This window comes from Bison bison, unplaced genomic scaffold (genome assembly GCF_000754665.1).
Source record: "Bison bison bison isolate TAMUID 2011002044 unplaced genomic scaffold, Bison_UMD1.0 scf7180017863938, whole genome shotgun sequence".
In the NCBI taxonomy this organism is placed as follows: domain Eukaryota; kingdom Metazoa; phylum Chordata; class Mammalia; order Artiodactyla; family Bovidae; genus Bison; species Bison bison.
In genome coordinates this window covers 166,555-184,673 of record NW_011494510.1, presented here as the reverse complement: position 1 = coordinate 184,673, position 18,119 = coordinate 166,555, and positions in this window count along the sequence as shown.

Here is an 18,119-nt window from a genome sequence, read left to right as displayed (position 1 = left end):
AGACGGCAGCCCACCAGGCTCCCCCATCTCTGGGATTCTCCAGGCAGGAACACTAGAGTGGGTTGCCATTTCCTTCTCCAATGCATGAAAGTGAAAAGTGAAAGTGAAGCCACTCAGTCATGTCTGACTCTTAGCGACCCCATAGACTGCAGCCTATGAAGCTCCTCCCATGGATTTTCCAGGCAAGAGTACTGGAGTGGGTTGCCATTGCCTTCTCCTTTCTTTGCACATATCTATTTTATCATCAAGTTCTGGCTACTCTAACTACCTCCAAAATGTATTCTGAGCCCATTCACTCTGTATCTCCATTAATACCACCTCAGTCAAAGGCTCCACACAGCTCACCTGGAATATCACATTAGTCTCCTAACTGATCTATTTCACTTTGAATTAATGAAATCTATCCTCCACATGAAAGCTAGAGTAATACTTCTAGAGTATAAATTATACCACAGTGCCCCATTGTTTAAACTAGTTAGTGGCTCTGCACTGAACATACAATAAAACCTGCCTTCCTAATTCGGGTCTAATCATTCATCTGATTGGAGTCAATGGGCACATTTCCTTGCCCCTGGTATACAGCTCAATCTAGGGAATGATTTTTGCTCCATCCTAAGCCTTATAACTCTCTCTTGGTGTAAGAGAGGTAGCAGGATTGCTGCCTACATCCTCCACTGGGTTTGGGGGCTTCCCTGGTGACTCAGACAGTAAGGCACCATGCAGGAGAGCCAAGTTTGATCCCTGGGTCAGGAAGATCCTCTGGAGAAGGACATGGCAACCTACTCCAGTATTCTTGCCTGGAGAATTCCATGGGCAAAGGAACCTGGTGGGCTACAGTCTGTGGGGTTGCAAAGAGTCAGACACGACTGAGTGACTAATACACACACAAGCCTCATAGGGACTTCCCTGGCAGTCCAGAGGTTGAGTTTCCCAATACAGGGTGCACAGTGATTGGGGAACTAAGATGCTGCATGTGAAGCCAAAAAAGAGAGCCTTACAGAGGCCTTCAGGATTTCACTAACAGTCTTTTCTAGTCTCTTTATGTACTTCCTGCTTCCTTAAGCAGTAAATAAAGCAGGCCCTTTCAGCTTCTATTTACTATCTAGGTCCCATCACAGGTATTAGTGTTGGTACTGTGGCATCCTACTTTCAGGTACCAAGATATCTTCCTGTTATCTAGTGCTGTGTAAGAAATTACCATAAGATGCGATGGGTTAAAATAGAGTCAGACATGACTGACTTTCACTTCACTTCACTTCATGCTTAAAATGGGATAAAACCTGGTCTGTGAAAGTAATGAGTGAAAACACATCTAAGGCACATCCAGTATAGCGGGTAGACATTCAGATGAAGCTAAAGAGTGTTGCTCAAATTTGGCCCCCATTAGTCATAATTTGGAGAAGACAGTGGCACCCCACGCCAGAACTCTTGCCTGGAAAATCCCATGGATGGAGGAGCCTGGTAGGCTGAAGTCCATGGGGTCCCTAAGAGTCAGACACGACTGAGCGACACCCCTTTTACTTTTCACTTTCATGCGTTGGAGAAGGAAATGGCAACCCACTCCAGTGTTCTTACCTGGAGAATCCCAGGGACGGGGGAGCCTGGTGGGCTGCCATCCATGGGGTCCCACAGAGTCGGACATGACTGAAGTGACTTAGCAGCAGCAGCAGCAGCAACAGTCATTAATTATGTGCTAAATACTGACAGTATGTGGGATGTGAGAAGACTGTCTCAAGTAGCCTCATAAACAGCTTATCCCATTCTAATGACATCTTTCCCTTGAAGATTTCCTGCCTGATATCTTCCTTGAGTTTAACAATAAAAAGGGCCTTTCACAGTTGTCTCTTCTTTTCTGCCTATCACTTGTTCAGTCTGTAGAACCCCCCTGACAGCTAGGGAAGTCCCATTTATAGGCTGGCTGCATAATTTGTTTGAGAGAGAATCTTATGGTACATTAGATACAATTTATCATCTGCTTAAAAAGGTAATTTCAGCACAGAGATTCACCTACCAAAAATGCCCCCCACTTCTCTGTTCATTCAAACCCTGCCTATATTTTCAGACCCTTCTCCAATTCTACCTCCTTATAAAAGACTTCTTTGACCCTCTTCAAATTCTATTGGAGTTATTGTCACTGCCACTCACACAGTAATCTATCAGGAGTTGCCTGATAACATCTACTCTACTATTTTCTTCAAGATTTATTTTATACTGCATCATTTTAAACTATTAGAATATTTAAATCTCATCCTTCCCTTGATCATTAGATGGAATCTATCTTTGTTGGACAACAAGGACCACATACTTGAGTGTGAGTGGAAAGGTTATGCATGCAAAAGGGGCTCACTTCAACATATCATCAGATCACACATATCAGGGGGCATTTTTAAGGGGAAAGTGTGGGAAACTGCCTCATGAAACAGCTGATTTTAAGATGTTTCAAGGGAAGTTTAGTTGAATTGGTCTGATGAATGCTGCTATAGTATAAATTATGTCACGGTATCTGAGGAAGGAGTAGGTCAAAAGATAAAGCATGGAGTTTCTGAGGAGTAAATTGTCTAGTCCTGATTCAGACCTGTCTGCATTATGGAGATTTAGGGCATCATCCTGAGAACCTGATGCAACCAACATCCTGTCTATGCGAGGCATACCAAGCAGGTTCCTGATAACGGCATGAGTTCTCTTGGACTACAGGCATGGAATGTTCCCCCCAATAAATCATTTCAATGATAATACTACCTTTCCATCTCTTCCTTCATATAACTTCTAAAACTATTCATCATTTGTCCCCTACTTATGTCTCCGACTTTACCTTCCATCACTTCTGTCACTATTTCATGGCAACACAATGTCTCTTCTTGTTGCCTGAAGATGTTCTGCTCTTTACAAATCCAAGCTGTTCTTTCAGCCTGAAACATACCTTTATAGTTTAGTTGTATTTCTAAAGTATGAGATTACACAAAACTCTCTCCTTGACTCTGTCTTGAGCAGTGAAGTTCTCTGAGCAATAAATAAAAGGCAGACAGTGACAGGATAAGAAAGGAACAAAAAGCATGGCAAATCCCAGGGGTCACTGAGCACCACAGGCAAGATTCTGTTTTCCCTCATTAAAAATGGAAAGCATTTGAAGGACTCTAGGCAAGGGAAGAAAGCAAGCTAGAAATTCTTTGATTCTAGAGAATCCATATATGTGCATGTAGGTGTGCAACCGATTAACAACATTATGATCATTTCAGGTGCACAGCAGAGCGACCCAGCTTGGATATACATGTATCCTTTCTCCCCCAAACTCCCCTCCCATCCAGGCTGTCACATAATGTTGAGCAGAGTTCTCTGTGCTATAGAGTAGGTGCTTGTTAGTTATCCATTTTAAATAGAGCAGTGTGTACATGTCCATCCCAAACTCCCTAACAACCCCTTCCCTCCACCCTCCCGCCCAGGTAACCATAAGTTCAATCTTCTGCAGAGAATTCTTGGTGTCATCACTACTGGCTACATAGGTTAGTTATCAGTTGTCACCACTGTTGGGTGAAAAGTAGCTGAATGAGGACAGTGATAATAGAGATGGAGAGCCAGTGGAGATACAAGATATATTTACTAAATGAAATCAGAGGGATTTGCTAATTGATTACATTCATAACAGCTGGGTTGGAGCGGATGCTGCACAAGACAAAAACAAGCCCATTCATTGATCCTTATCTTGAAAAGATAAATAGAACTATCTGAGTGTTAGTGGGTCTTCACGGAATATAAACTCAAGTGATACTTCTTGAATTGGTTTCTTCAACACCATACATCTTGCAATCATTCTCACAGATGCTAATGTTCACATCCTCGAGAATTTCTAAGCATTGGTTAAATACTTTAACTGTCTAAAGTAATTGGCTTCAAGAACTTGAACACATCAATATTAATAAAGAAATTAGGCTTTGACGTTCCTTTACAAAAAGAATAATGATAAAAAGAAATTCGAGGAGTACAGTGTAATGTGTGCTAACGAGAGAGAGAGTGATGGTCTGAGCCCTGTGTTCACTCTCCTGTGAGGGCTGATTAATGGATGCTTGTGAGCTTCCCATTGAAATGCAGATCCAGGCATGTCTCAGAAAATGAGAGTTCTGGTAAAGAAATACGAAGCCCACATGCTCTAACAGCGCTGGTTTCCTCTAGATCTAAGGAGTATCAGGGTCTCTCTCCAGTACTCAGTGACTAGGGAGATCAAAGCCTATCCTTCATTCTACAAAATCACAAGGGATGATTCTAAGCATATGGTTAATTATTCTGATGTAATCATACAAGGTCTACAATCAGTGGCCAACTATAAGATTTTGAGGGAAAACAGACAAAATGCTTAAGAAAGAACAGAATTTCAGAGGTCAAAAAAGCTCAGATGTCATTTAGTTAATTTCTCTCCTTACCCAATAGAGAAGTTGAGTCACAGAGAAAATAAGACACATATAAGATCAGACAAATCATTCAGTTCTGATGTTTAACCATGGTTCTGTCACAAATGCCAAAATATTTTCCTATCTCTTTGTGGAAAGAACTTCCTTTTTCTTTGCTACATGTATACAAGAATACCTACTTAGGTAAATTAAAATAGAAAACCTATTTAAAGTACACATAAAGGGCTAGAGACACCATACACGATTATTTCCTCTTTATTCAATTTCATATTGAGGAAGTAATAAGCATTTAACAATGTCTGCTTCCTAGTTGGCTTTTCCCCCCTCAAATCGCTAGAGAATATTAATGGCAGCCCATATGATATTCTGCATTCCCTCTGTCTCATAATTTTACCTAGTATGTGAGCATGTGTGTGTGCTCAGTTGCTCAGTCATGTCCAGCTCTTTGCAGCCTCCTAGACTACAGCCCAACAGGCACTTCTGTCCATGGATTATCCAGGCAAGGATACTGGAATGGGTTGCCATTTCCTCCTCCAGGGGATCCTCCTGACCCAGGAATCAAACCCATGTCTTCTGTGTCTCCTGCATTGACAGGTGTATTCTTTACCACTGAGCCATCTGGGAAGCCATATGGAAGGGCTCAATTCCATATAGTTTTCTCTACACCTATTTTTGTTATCTTTCTTAGAACCACTAACACCCTTTACAAGGTAACCACAGTAGACTCCAAACGGGGCTCTATGCACCTACTCCTCTCCACTCCAATATGTCCTTCAAAGTAGCTCCAGATAGTTCAACAAAATGCACATGCAATCATGACACAGCTGCAATGTTTGAAATCCTTCCTTGTCTTTCCAGTGTCTTACAGTGCACTCGAAAATCTTGCCGACGTGCCCTCTCACTAGCTCCTTGCACTCCCCTTGCCTTTCCCTTTGTGTTTCATCCATTCTGGCCTTTTGGTTAGTGATCAACTCTATGGGGCTCCTTGCCACCACTAAGTTTTTGCATGTGTCTTCTCTAATCCTCAAATGTATGTTGTTTCCACTTTCTCTCCAGTTACCTCCTGAATTTCTTCCCAGATTTCCTTATGTGGCAGGCCCTCAGTGTCCTAGAGTTTAGGTCAGGTCATTTATCATATACTTCCACAGAACCAATTCCTTTCCTCGTCAGTGGTTTTTCCCATTTATAATTATATTGTAACTTATTGCTGGTTTTCAAGAGGGCATGGCACCAATGCATTTAATTGGGCTCACCCCAATGCCTGACCCATGTTAGATACTCAACATTCATTTATGTAGCAACTTACAGAATAAAATAATTTGTGTACAAGGAACCTGGGATTCTTTTAGCTTGCACCTTAATTATAAGGATAAAAGAATCAAAGTTCAGAGACCTAAAGAGATGTGTCAAAAAGTCTGATCTGGGGACTTTATCTAGGCCTCCTCATCCAATGATGTTTCTCCACTTCATGTCCTTACACATCTTATGTGTATTAGGCGAGCTGTATATTCCGAATAAACCCTCACTACTTTTTAGTCTCTTTCCATGACCATTTGGTTAAAGATTATAGAAACTGAACAGTAGATGTGTCCAATAGATCTTTTTTCAAGTATTGAATTATTTTTGGCTGTGCTGGGTCTTCATTGTCGCATGGGGGTCTCTAGTTGCAGCTAGCAGGGGCTACTTTCTAGTTGCTGTGCACGAGCTTCTCATTATGGTGGCTTCTCTTTGCAGAGCATGGGCTTTAGACAGAGGGTTCAGTAGTTGTGGTTCTCCTGTTTAGTTGCCCCAACATGTGAAACCTTCCAGGATCAGAGATCGAACGTGTGTCCCCTGCACTGGCGGGTGGATTCTCAAAAACCGAACCACCACAGAAGTCCAACAGATCTTACTACAAGATCAAGAGAGTTTCTTGATTATATCTTTTTTTGTTGTTCAGCTGCTAAGCCATGTCCAACTCAACCCCATGGACTGCAGCATGCCAGGCTGATCTTATCTGCCAGGTTTCTATTAAATTTCCCCAAGTAAAAGCCTGTCAGGGCATATTTCAAATAAAATATCATTTTATTTTATGGAATGATTTCAGTTTGCAGGGCTTTTTTTTGTGACTCAGAATTCACTTTAGATGTTATTATCCCTTAGAGATCCCTTTATACAGGCTTCAAAAAAAAAAACAAAAACGAAATCATACTACTCCAGAGACAGCCAGGTAGATTGGAAGGCAGCTATGCTTCTTCTATCCTTCAGTTCTTCTTGGCCAGACTCTGACTAATTTCCTTAGCATCTTCATTTATATGTACATGAAGGACTGGAAAGGTTCACATCTTTCCAATCAGAAGTGTTGCATGGATCACTGACTCTGAAAGGGAAGTCAGGTACTCAACCTCTTTCTGCTCTGACAGGGGAAGGAAAGTCTTTCAATTCAATCTCAAGTTATCTGGAAACTCTTCTCTGCAGCATGTTAATTGGCTGTTTCAAAGGACACTGATTTAGAAAAAATAAGAAAAGATGTTCTAGCTGCTGACAATCCACACATTATCACCTTAAGCTTAACCTAATTAGACTGAGTCACTAGTTAGAAGTTTTGACCTTCAGAGAGAACACTGTTGCTGTCTTCAGTCAACCATACACATATTTCCTCCTGAATATTAGATCTTAAAAAAGGAAGGTAAATTCACAGCATGTAGCCTGTGAATACACTTGACTCAGTCATTGCCTATTTTCCCAAGAGGGTGGAGGGAAATAATCTTTATAACAGAATATTAATATCAATGGACATTTTCTGGTTGTTCTTTTTGTTTGTTTGCAGAGTGATTTCACAAACATTATGAGGTCTAGTTAAATAGTAAGACCCTAAGCTGCAACTGTCTCATTTTTGAAAAGATAGGAAGACGTAAGTTATGGAAAGAAGTAGAAAATGTACCATCTCAAATACTGCAATGTCACGGAAAAGTCAAGGAAAAGCAGAAACATGCCTAAGACACAACCCAAAATAGATGGAGGTGAGCTGAAGTTCTGTATTATCCCCAAATACGACACAGAGAAAAAGAAAATGGTGTGATTTTTCTAGTAGTGGGTGCCTTGTGATTAGGACTGTTTGAGCAGGAATTGAGCAAGTCCAGGACAAGTTCTTGGGGAAGGAGAGTCTCAGCAGCTTGTGTGGATAGGGTAGCTTCTAAGACTTAGGCATAGGCTGGGAAGAAAATTCCTTCTGGAAACCTATGTCCAAGATGAGAGACCCATTCCCAATGTAAAATTTGCTTCAGATCAGCCAGCTCTGCTTCTTACAACTGAGGCTTCTTGTGTCTGTCTACTCTTTCTCCAAGGGTTCTGTCATGTTTAGAAAACATTGGGTGAGAGAAAAAAAAAAAAACAAGAGGGCTAGAGGAGTGGAAAAATATCATTGGGTATCATGTCATGTGTTATGGCAAGTGCAGAGTAGATTAGTGCACAATGCCTTGCATATAACACACAATAAATGGTAATTATGTTGCCATTATACTTACTATATCCTTTGGTGCCAGTGTTTCTCAAAGCATAGCCTTGCTTAGGCTGCATTAGAATTACTCAAAAGGCCTGTAGAAATGTAGATTTCTGGGCTTCAGTCAAAGCTTATTCAATCAGAATCTGACAGGGCAAACCCCAAGAATCTGTATTTTTAACAAATATAATCCTGATTCACAATATAATAACAATGGAGAAGCACTGTTACACATGCTATGCATTTTACAAACTTTGTTTCATTTATCCTTTCCAGAAAAATCTGATTTTACTGAAGAGAAAAGAGAGGCTCACACAGTTCTGGTAAATCCTCATAGAGTTAATATTCCGGGACAATTCTGCTTGATCTCAAACCCTCTGTCCTTTCAACTATTTGAAGCAGTGAGTTGTGAAAAAAAAAAAATGGTGATCCTGGGAATTAACGATCTGGAAGAATGTTGGGTATTGCTTCAGCCCAGCCACAAGGAGAGAAGGAAAGAAATTAGCAGCATGGAGACTGCCCACTACATTGGTGCTGAGGAAGGCACTAATTTAGTGCTCATCAAGGAAGAAAATAATAGCTGGCTCTCTCAGTCCCCCACATTTATATGGTAAGCCTTACTTCAAAGTCACCCTGGAAAATTACATGACATTTTTATCACAGTCATTTTCAGACTGGGTCATTATCTTTAACCAAACATTTGTGCCACGCTTTGAACAGACACATATATCAGGCAGGCAGTAGATCGTGCTAGCAAGTTCAGGAGGAGACATTTTCACAATCTTCTCAGGGTTGTCAATCAAGAGATGATGATGATAAGGGAATGAGGGAAAGAAATGTCAGAGGAAAAAGTCCAACCAAATGGCAAGCGCAGTTATCAACCCAAGGAATTGAAACTGGGGACCGGAATTTCAGCAAAATGGGCTGTTCCTCTTGGTATAAATGTCCCTCCTCATTTAGGAGATGATTCTAAATAGTCTACCCCAAACTGGAATCTCAGCCTTACTGTGTATTAGTTATATACCTTGAGCAAGTCAATTGAATTCCTAGGATCCCAGTTATTTAATGGGAACAAGGCACAGCTTAGCTTATCTCTATGCTATATAGCAATTCTGCTCACTGGCTTTAAAAACTTGTGCACAATTTGTCAACTTACTAGCTAGTAGATGTGAAATGTTTGGCCTGGAAATTTGGCCTTCCGCCTACCTTTGTAAGTACCTAAAAGGTCTTTTTAGCCTAGGTTGACATTCAACCCAGTCTCTGCTTGCAAGTCCAGTCTGCACTGACACATTCATCAGAAGAGTTTAAAGCAAAAAATGCCACAGGTAGAGTGAGAAGATCTAAGTTTAGAACTTGCTTTTATCCATTCTGCTCTGTGGGAGTTTAAGCTGGCTGTCTGAGTCATCATTTGCTCAATATAAACAGAACTAATAATATTTAATTTCCAAGATTTTTGCCCAATAAATAATGTGATACAACAAACGTGTTGCTAAGTATAGTGCCTGAAATATCTGCTCAAATTGTCACCCGAATATGTATAGGTTGTTCTACTCTTTTAAAACAACAATCCATAGTTACTCCCTAGAAGCAAAGACATATTAGTTTCCCGTTACATCAGGTAAAAACAAACCTCTTCTCCTGGCCTGCCTGGGCTCTCCTGGAACAGGCAGAGTGGCTTCAGCCCTTTGCAACCTTTTTTTCCCCCTCTCTAGTGGATATTGCTACAACGTACTGCAGTCATGACATTGTACAAATGATTCCAAGGTGGTAATTTATGGTGCATTGGGCACAATTCATTCTTAGATGTCCAATGAAACAAGGTGTCAACAGTTTATTAATCTCAAACCAAAGGATATAGATCAAGCTTTTAGGAAATATAACTCTGTATTCTTTTTTTTTTCCTAATTTTATTTTATTTTTAAACTTTACATAATTGTATTAGTTTTGCCAAATATCAAAATGAATCCGCCACAGGTATACATGTGTCTTATGGTGAACTTAGGCAGATGTATGAAGAGTCTAAGTGGTTCAGAGAAAGCCTAGAGAAGTTTTCTGACTACAAACTGGGCTCCAATATTTCATATACATGTTATTTCATTTGAGAAGCATATGTTGATGTCTGAGCATAAAGCCTAATGTTGGGGCCTAGGACTACAGACAGAAATATGACATGATCCCAAATATCAATTAACTTAGCAAAATCAGATACAGTTGTAAGATGATAATTGATTTGAGCATTGAGTTCTAAACACAGTAATACTTGAGGTAAAGCAGATAGAAAGGAAGAAGGACAGATGTTTTCTAGGTCCTGAAATTGGTGCTATAAGTACAACGATGGACACGTAGGTTACATTAGTTGTGCTTGCTGCTATCATGGACCTTACAATTAAGAGTGAAGCCTGGTATCAAACAAGAAAACACACAACTGAATAGCATGATTTATAATCACTTGAAATATGTGAATAAAACACATGTGGTTGGAAGGATCAATACTTTATATAGAGTGGTCATGGAAGGCTTTTTTGAGAAAACAGAGATCACAGGAGGCTAAGGCCAGAGAGGCTTTTATTTAGTCTCCTTGCAGATGCAGAAGGACACTGCTTTTACTCAAGAACTCTGTTAAAACAGATGAATGGATATGCTCTGATGTTTTTTACCCTTTCCCAAAGAAAAAGGCTGGGTTAAGCAATTCTGGGTCCAGGTAGTTAGGTATAAGAATAAGGAAGCCCAACTTAATTAAAATGTCCACCTACACTCAACAGTTTATTTCATTGAGATTTATTAAAACAGATACTTGTCATTAATCAAAAGTCAATTGATTTCTCAAAAAACATTTATAGAGATTTAACAACTCAGTTATGTGTGTTGTGTGGCTGTTAAGGTCTCAATAAATCTGTTTTTTCAAATCAATGTGAATTTAATTAAAATGCAAAAGAAAAAAAACCCTCTTATCTGGTTTGCTTCAAATCCCTATTTTATACAATTAATAGGATGCTATTAAGAGCCTGATTTAGTGACTATAGGGCAGGCGGATTTAGTGTCCATTAAAACAGCCAGTGAGTACCAGAGCAGCAGGAGGAGGGGGAGCTGGGAGAGAGAACCAGCAAGATGTCTGCTGAGGCCACCGTCGGACAGCACTGGGAGTGAAGCTGAAACATCACAAGGTTTTGACAGAACTTAAATCCTAATTAGTGAGGACACAGACATCCCAATACATACAGGTCATGTGAAAGGCAGATCACACTGCTTCATTCAAATATTTGTGTTATTACTGTCCCATAACCATACTGCATTGGGTTGAACAGACACCCTCCTCCTCCAAATTTCTGTTCACTTGGAACCTGTAAATATGACCCTATTCGGAAACAGGGTCTTTGTAGTTGTGATCAAGTTAAAACAAAGGACTGCTGTCCTTCTAAGAAGAGGGAAATTAGAACATGAATACACAGAGAAGACCATGAGAAGATGGAGGTAGAGACAGGAGCAGTGTATCTACAAGTTAAGGAACTCCGAGGATTGCTAGAAGCCAAAAGAAGCTGGGAAGAGGCAAGGATGAATTCTCCTCTAGAGCTATCAAAGAAAGCATGATCCTGACAACACCTTTATTTCAGACTTCTAGTTTCCAGAAATGTGAGACAATAAATTTCTATTGCTTGTAGTACTTTGTAACAGCAGATGAAGAATACCAGGGTAAATAGATCTGTTGGAATAGAGCTAACCTTTATTATACACCTGCAACTTCAGTCATATCAGAGTTCTCAAGAAATGTGAACCTAAGACTCCTGTCTATCTATCACCTGGAAGACTTTTGTCATCAACTCTTCTTCTCTCTTTATTGAATATTTAGTTTTAAAAGTCAGTTCTTCTTCTGCCTATTGCATGAAGCATTCCCTATAGATTCATCCAGAATGGATCTCTCATTGTAAACTTCTGATTCAAAATTTCTTCTTTTAAAAGAAAAATTCTTATAATTTAGTCATGACCTCACTGTCTATTTTGAAATTATATCATAAAGGCTAATTTGGGGACTTGAATTCATTCAACAAAATTGTATGAGGCATCTATTTTATGTCAGATACTGTGTTAGATACAGAGAGCTGCCATGATTAAAAAAAAGTCACTAAACGGTCTTATGATTTTTATGCTTTCATTATTCAGACTACCCACAAGCCATAGTTATATACACAAAGAAAGAACTAAATGATTATTTTTGCTCCAACACTCAATTCTTTCTACTTCTCCATGGGCAGAGAGGCATAACACAAAGATTTAACAGATCTGGTCAAAACCAGGCTCTGCCAGATCATATTTTGTGACTAAGAACATGATTCTTAACATTTTTGATTTCTAAAGTAGAGATCATTTCAGCTTAGCAAATTATTATATATAGAATGGATAAACAACAAGGCCCTACCGTATTACACAGGACATTCAATATTCAGTTATATACTAGAGTGGAAGTGAAAAAGAAAGTGGAGAGAGCAAAATCCACTTTGTGGGCTTGATGTATGGATTTACTGATTAACAACTGCAATGAAATTCAACAAATATTAGCTGCCTTCCGGGCTCCAGCAGCAGTAAACCCTCAATCTTTGAATGGCATTTCCTGCCTATTTTAACCGGCTCCTTGTATGCAGTGTGTGTGATCAATCATGTCTGACTTTTTCTGACCTGCCAGGCTCCTCTATCCATGGAATTTTCCAGACAAGAATACTGGAATGGGTTGCCATTTCCTACCCCAGGGAATCTTCCTGACCCAGGGATCGAACGCACGTCTCTTACATCTCCTGCATTGGCGGGAGATTCTTTACCACTGTGCCAGTTGGGAAGCCAAGATTAGTTCCTGGCACTTATTCCTTGAATAGACAAAAAAAATAAACAAACAAACCTGGGAAGCCAATAATTTCTTCTGATGATATTTCAACAACAGAATTCTTTCTTATAAGGATATCCTAGAAAGCTGATGTCAGATACTGACTTAAAAAAATAAGTAGATAAGACAGGTGAAAGGGAAGAATGATCTTTTGAGCAAAGCCAGCTGCAGTCATTAGACTAGATCACAGAAAAGCATTTAACTTCCAGTTGTTCTTAAGCGTATTGATCTCCCCCAACCCTGGAGCCCCTGTAACCTGCCTGATGGGTAGCTGACCTCCAGTGCCCAGCTAGAGTAGTCTCTTCTGCAATTTAATAACTGTCAGTTTCTCACATTTTGCTCAAAGTATGAGTTTGGGGAATGGAGAATGAACACTGAAAGACTCTCCAACTCTTCCTTCCTAATAACCTTGTGTTGCCTCTGAAGATTGAGCTCATGTGCACAGGAATTAATGAAAGAAGAGCAAACAACACTGCAAGGAATCCAGAGGGTCAAACAGAGTGGGAATACATAGCATCATGTCTAATTAAGCTTCACAATGGAAGGGACAGCAGTCATTACACCCATGTCCTCTTCACAAATATGCATTCAATTATGAGTCTCCCCAAGGCCCTGCTTTGCCTCTTTGTTGTTCACATACTAGTTTTCTAATTTCTAGTATCCACATCTTTATCAGGTCATTTCTCTTCTTCTTGTCTTTGCTCTCACATCCTGTCTATTACTTGGACAGACATAATAGGAAGAACAAGCAATCTGAAGTCTCCCTGATCGTAGCTGTAATTCTGTTTCTGATCACTTGGAAACTTGGGGGTTTCCAACTGTTTCCAACATTTTGTTGAATTGTTCATCCTTTTTTTTTTTAAAGATTCTTTTTAATGTGGACCATTTTTGAAGTCTTTATTAAATTTGTTACAATATTGCTTCTGTTTTATGGTTTTTGGCTGCAAAGCATGTGGGACTTTAGCTCCTCAACCAGGAATTGAACCCGTGGTCCCTGAATTGGAAGGCAAAATCTTAACCACAGGACCAACAGGGAAGTCCTAAACTGTTCAAACTTTCAGTCTTTCAGTAAGTTCTGACTTAGTGCTAACTATGTTCCGGGCATTGAGCTTTGTGTCGAGAGAGAGACATCAAAGTTCTGACCCTCAAGGAGCCACCAATCCAGTGAGAAAAGATTAAAGAAGTCACTTCTGGAAAACAGAATGTAAGTTCCACAGTAAAAATCATATTTTTAGAGTTTTTCATCTTTTGTCAGACACCTACTTTTTCTCCCAGTGGTCCTCTGAAGCAGGAGATTATTGTATCATTTTATAGATAAGGTACCCAAGGCTCAGTGATGTTAAATAATAGAGATAGATTGCTACAATTAAGAATGTGGACTTAAAGTCATAACCTCTGAGTAAATTTAAATCTTTATGTACCTTTTATAAGCCCTAACACATTGACCAAATCCCCCCCCCCCCCCCCCGCCCCCCCAGAGAGGAGTTGATTTCTCAGTTACAATGAGATACATGGAACTTGAGGTCAATCCCTAAGCTCTCTATTTCCCTCTGGACATATTTTCTCTTCTCAGTTCTGTCTTCATTCTCACCCCTCTCTCATCTATGAGATCTCTGTGTATGACACGCAGGCCAAGGATGAACACTTGTGCATGTGATGGTTTGCAATGCCAAGCAAGAGTCATTGTGCATAACCTTTCAGACTTGCTCCCTGCTCATCTCTCTGAAACTGAGACAACAGGGCATCTTTAACTCAATAAAAGTAAAAGTGTGTGTGTGTAGGGGGTATTATGGGTTGCATTGTGTCCCCCCAAAAGATATACTGAAATCTTAACCACTGGTATCTGTGAATGTGACTGTATTTTGGAAAAAGGGTCTTTGGACATGCATTCAATTTAAGATGAGGTCATTTGGGTGAGCTCAAATCCAAAGATGACTGGTATTCTCACAAGAAGAGGAAAAGACACAAAAGGAGGATTTCATGTGATGACAGAGGCAGAGAACAGCACGATGCAGCTGCGGGCTGAGAAATATAAAAGGTCAATGACTACCATCAGAAGTTGAGAAGAGGCTCGGTAGGACTTGACCTACAGAGCCTCAGAGGGAGCATGACCCTACTAACACCTTGAGCTCAGACATGTCACCTCTGGATCTATGACAGAATGAATGAATTTCCATCTTTTGTAATCAGCCAGTTTGTGGTACTTTGTTATTATGGATATGTAGGTTATGAACAATGGCACCCAACTCCGGTACTCTTGCCTGGAAAATCCTATGGATGAAGGAGGAGCCTGGTAGGCTGCAGTCCATGGGGTTGCTAAGAGTTGGAGACGACTGAGCGACTTCACTTTCACTTTTCACTTTCATGCACTGGAGAAGGAAATGGCAACCCACTCCAGTGTTCTTGCCTGGAGAATCCCAGGGACGGGGGAGCCTGGTGGGCTGCCATCTCTGGGGTCACACAGAGTCAGATACGACTGAAGCGACTTAACAGCAGCAGCAGCAGCAGGGAATGAATACCAGAACTCTCAAAAATTTCTTAAGAAAACACTTGGACATATGTCCCAGTATGGTGACCATTTCAGACAATCACCATATTTGTTATGTTTCCTTGAGTATTTTTCTGCCCCACATACTTACCAGAAAGTGCTGTTTCTGTAGAATTATAAAATGTTTGAGCTGAAATGAACACACTCGTAATCATCATGACTAATTTGTTTTTGTTATGAAGGAATTTTAGTCCTGAGGAACGCAGTAACTGCTCAAGAGTCAAAGATCAGGATAGGAAAAGATTTCCTTTCTTCCTTCCCTCATGCTTGTGCTCTTTCCTTTAATAGACTGTTTCTTCGGCTCTTCTAATCCCTCAAGTTTTTAAAATAGAAATCTGTGGGCAAAATCCAAACATAGCAGTATACTCTTTCATTCTCCAAATGCATAAAGTGATGCTTGGGTGTAATAGTTATAACTGAAGGATGGATAAATTTGGCATTTTTTCCCTTTAAATTAGAACACATATGTACAGAAGAAATTTCTCTAAAGTTTAGAAGTGGTCAAACCTTTATACAAAACAGCAACAAACTTTAAATAATCACTAAAGCTGTTATTAAATTCATAACTCTAATTTTGGATACAATTAATATTCTTAATGTTTGTGCTAATGATTTGCATGACAATCCCATTTGTATGAAATCCCATTTGAAATGGTAATTGACTTGCACAATTCAGAAGATAAGAAATGCTGCTGCTGCTGCTGCTAAGTCGCTTCAGTCATGTCTGACTGTGTGACCCCATAGATGGCAGCCCACCTGGCTCCCCCATCCCTGGGATTCTCCAGGCAAGAACACTGGAGTGGGTTGCCATTTCCTTCTCCAATGCATGAAAGTGAAAAGTAAAACTGAAGTCACTCAGTCGTGTCCGACCCCATAGATGGCAGCCCACCAGGCTCCTCCGTCCATAGGATTTTCCAGGCAAGAGTACTGGAGTGGGGTGCCATTGCCTTCTCCGAGATAAGAAGTGAGTGCTTCACAAATGTATGGAAAACTTTATAAAAATAAGTAAATGCAAATTAAAAAGCATGACACTCATTTTTTCCCTATCAGATCATTGCTTAAAAAAATAACACAAAAGTCTGGCAAGTCTATCCTAAAACAAATAACTTTATATACTATGGGCAAGATTGTATATTAGAAAATAACCAGCCATTATGAATGAAAAACATTAAAATGGGCACATATTTTGACCCTGTAATTCAAGCTCTAGAAATTTATGTACGGGGAAAAAGCTTATATATTGTAATTCCTTGACCCCAAAATGTTTGCATGATTAAGTATAAATAAATGCTCAGCAATTGGGGGGAGTTTAAGTATACTATATTGTAGGATAGTATGTGGTCATTAAAAATATTCACAAAAAATTTAATAGCATGAAGTGAAAAGTGAAAGTGTTAGTCACTCAGTCATGTTCAACTCTTTGCAACCCCATAGACTGTAGCCCACCAGGCTCCTCTGTCCCTGGAATTCTCCAGGCAAGAATATTGGAGTGGGTTGCCACTCCCTTCTGCAGGGGTCTTCCCAACCCAGGGATTGGACCTGGGTCTCCTGCATTTATGGGCAGATTCTTTACCATCTGAGCTACCAGAGAAACCATTTAACAGCATAAAATGTTTAATTTATGGTACCAACTGTAGCAAGAAAGGGTAAAAATAAAAACATAACAGCTCATCTATGCATAATTAAAGCCATTACAAAGAGATGTAAAACATAAACTTTTCCCACTGCTGCTGCTGCTGCTAAGTCGCTTCAGTTGTGTCCGACTCTGTGCAACCCCATAGACGGCAGCCCACCAGGCTCCCCTGTCCCTGGGATTCTCCAGGCAAGAATACTGGAGTGGGTTGCCATTTCCTTCTCCAACGCATGAAAGTGGAAAGTTAAAGTGAAGTTGGTCAGTCGTGTCCGACTCCTAGCAACCTCATGGACTGCAGCCCACCAGGCTCCTCTGTCCATGGGATTTTCCAGGCAAGAGTAAACTTTTCCCACTACACTGCTGCAAATTTGGTGTCATCCTCCTCTCAGACCATCACTCTGGATATATACTCAGGGAATGTGCACACATATATATGAATTGAAAAAAAGAAATGTTGTAACCCAGTTTCTTTTTCTCTCTCCATTCCAAAAATGTGTTCTATTGTTAGAAAACAGAAGTTACCAAGTGGTTACAAAATAGATAATTATGCATGTATAAAATAAAAGAGATCTAAGCTAGCCAGACAAGCTAACCAAACAGACTGAAACATGAAAAAGGCATCTGTTTGGGGTGACACTTAGAGAAAGTGTTGATAGAAAAGAAGAATATATCTCTTTGAGGTATAAGCCCTTATTTCTCTTCCCCACTGCTCATCCTCTCTTGCCCTTGGTAAACTGTTCCTCTCTCACTTCAACCAAAAGTTTTCAGGTGGAACACCTATATTTCTCTTAATAAAATCTTGACCTCCCTTTGATGTTAGAGTGCTGCATTCTTCATTTATGGCACCAACTGTAGCAAGGAAGGGTAAAAAATAAAAATATAACAGCTAATCTATGCATACTTAAAGCCATTACAAGAAGATTCAATTGATACTTTTGAACAGTGGTGGTATTGGAGAAGACTCTTGAGAGCTCCCTGGACTGCAAGAAGATCAAACCAGTCAATCTTAAAGGAAATCAATCCTGAATATTCATTGGAATGACTGATGCTGAAGCTGAAGCTCTAATACTTTGGCTACCTGATTCGAAGAACCAACTCATTGGAAAAGACCCTGATGCTGGGAAAGATTGAAGGCAGGAGGAGAAGGGGATGACAGAGGATGAGATGGTTGGATGGCATTA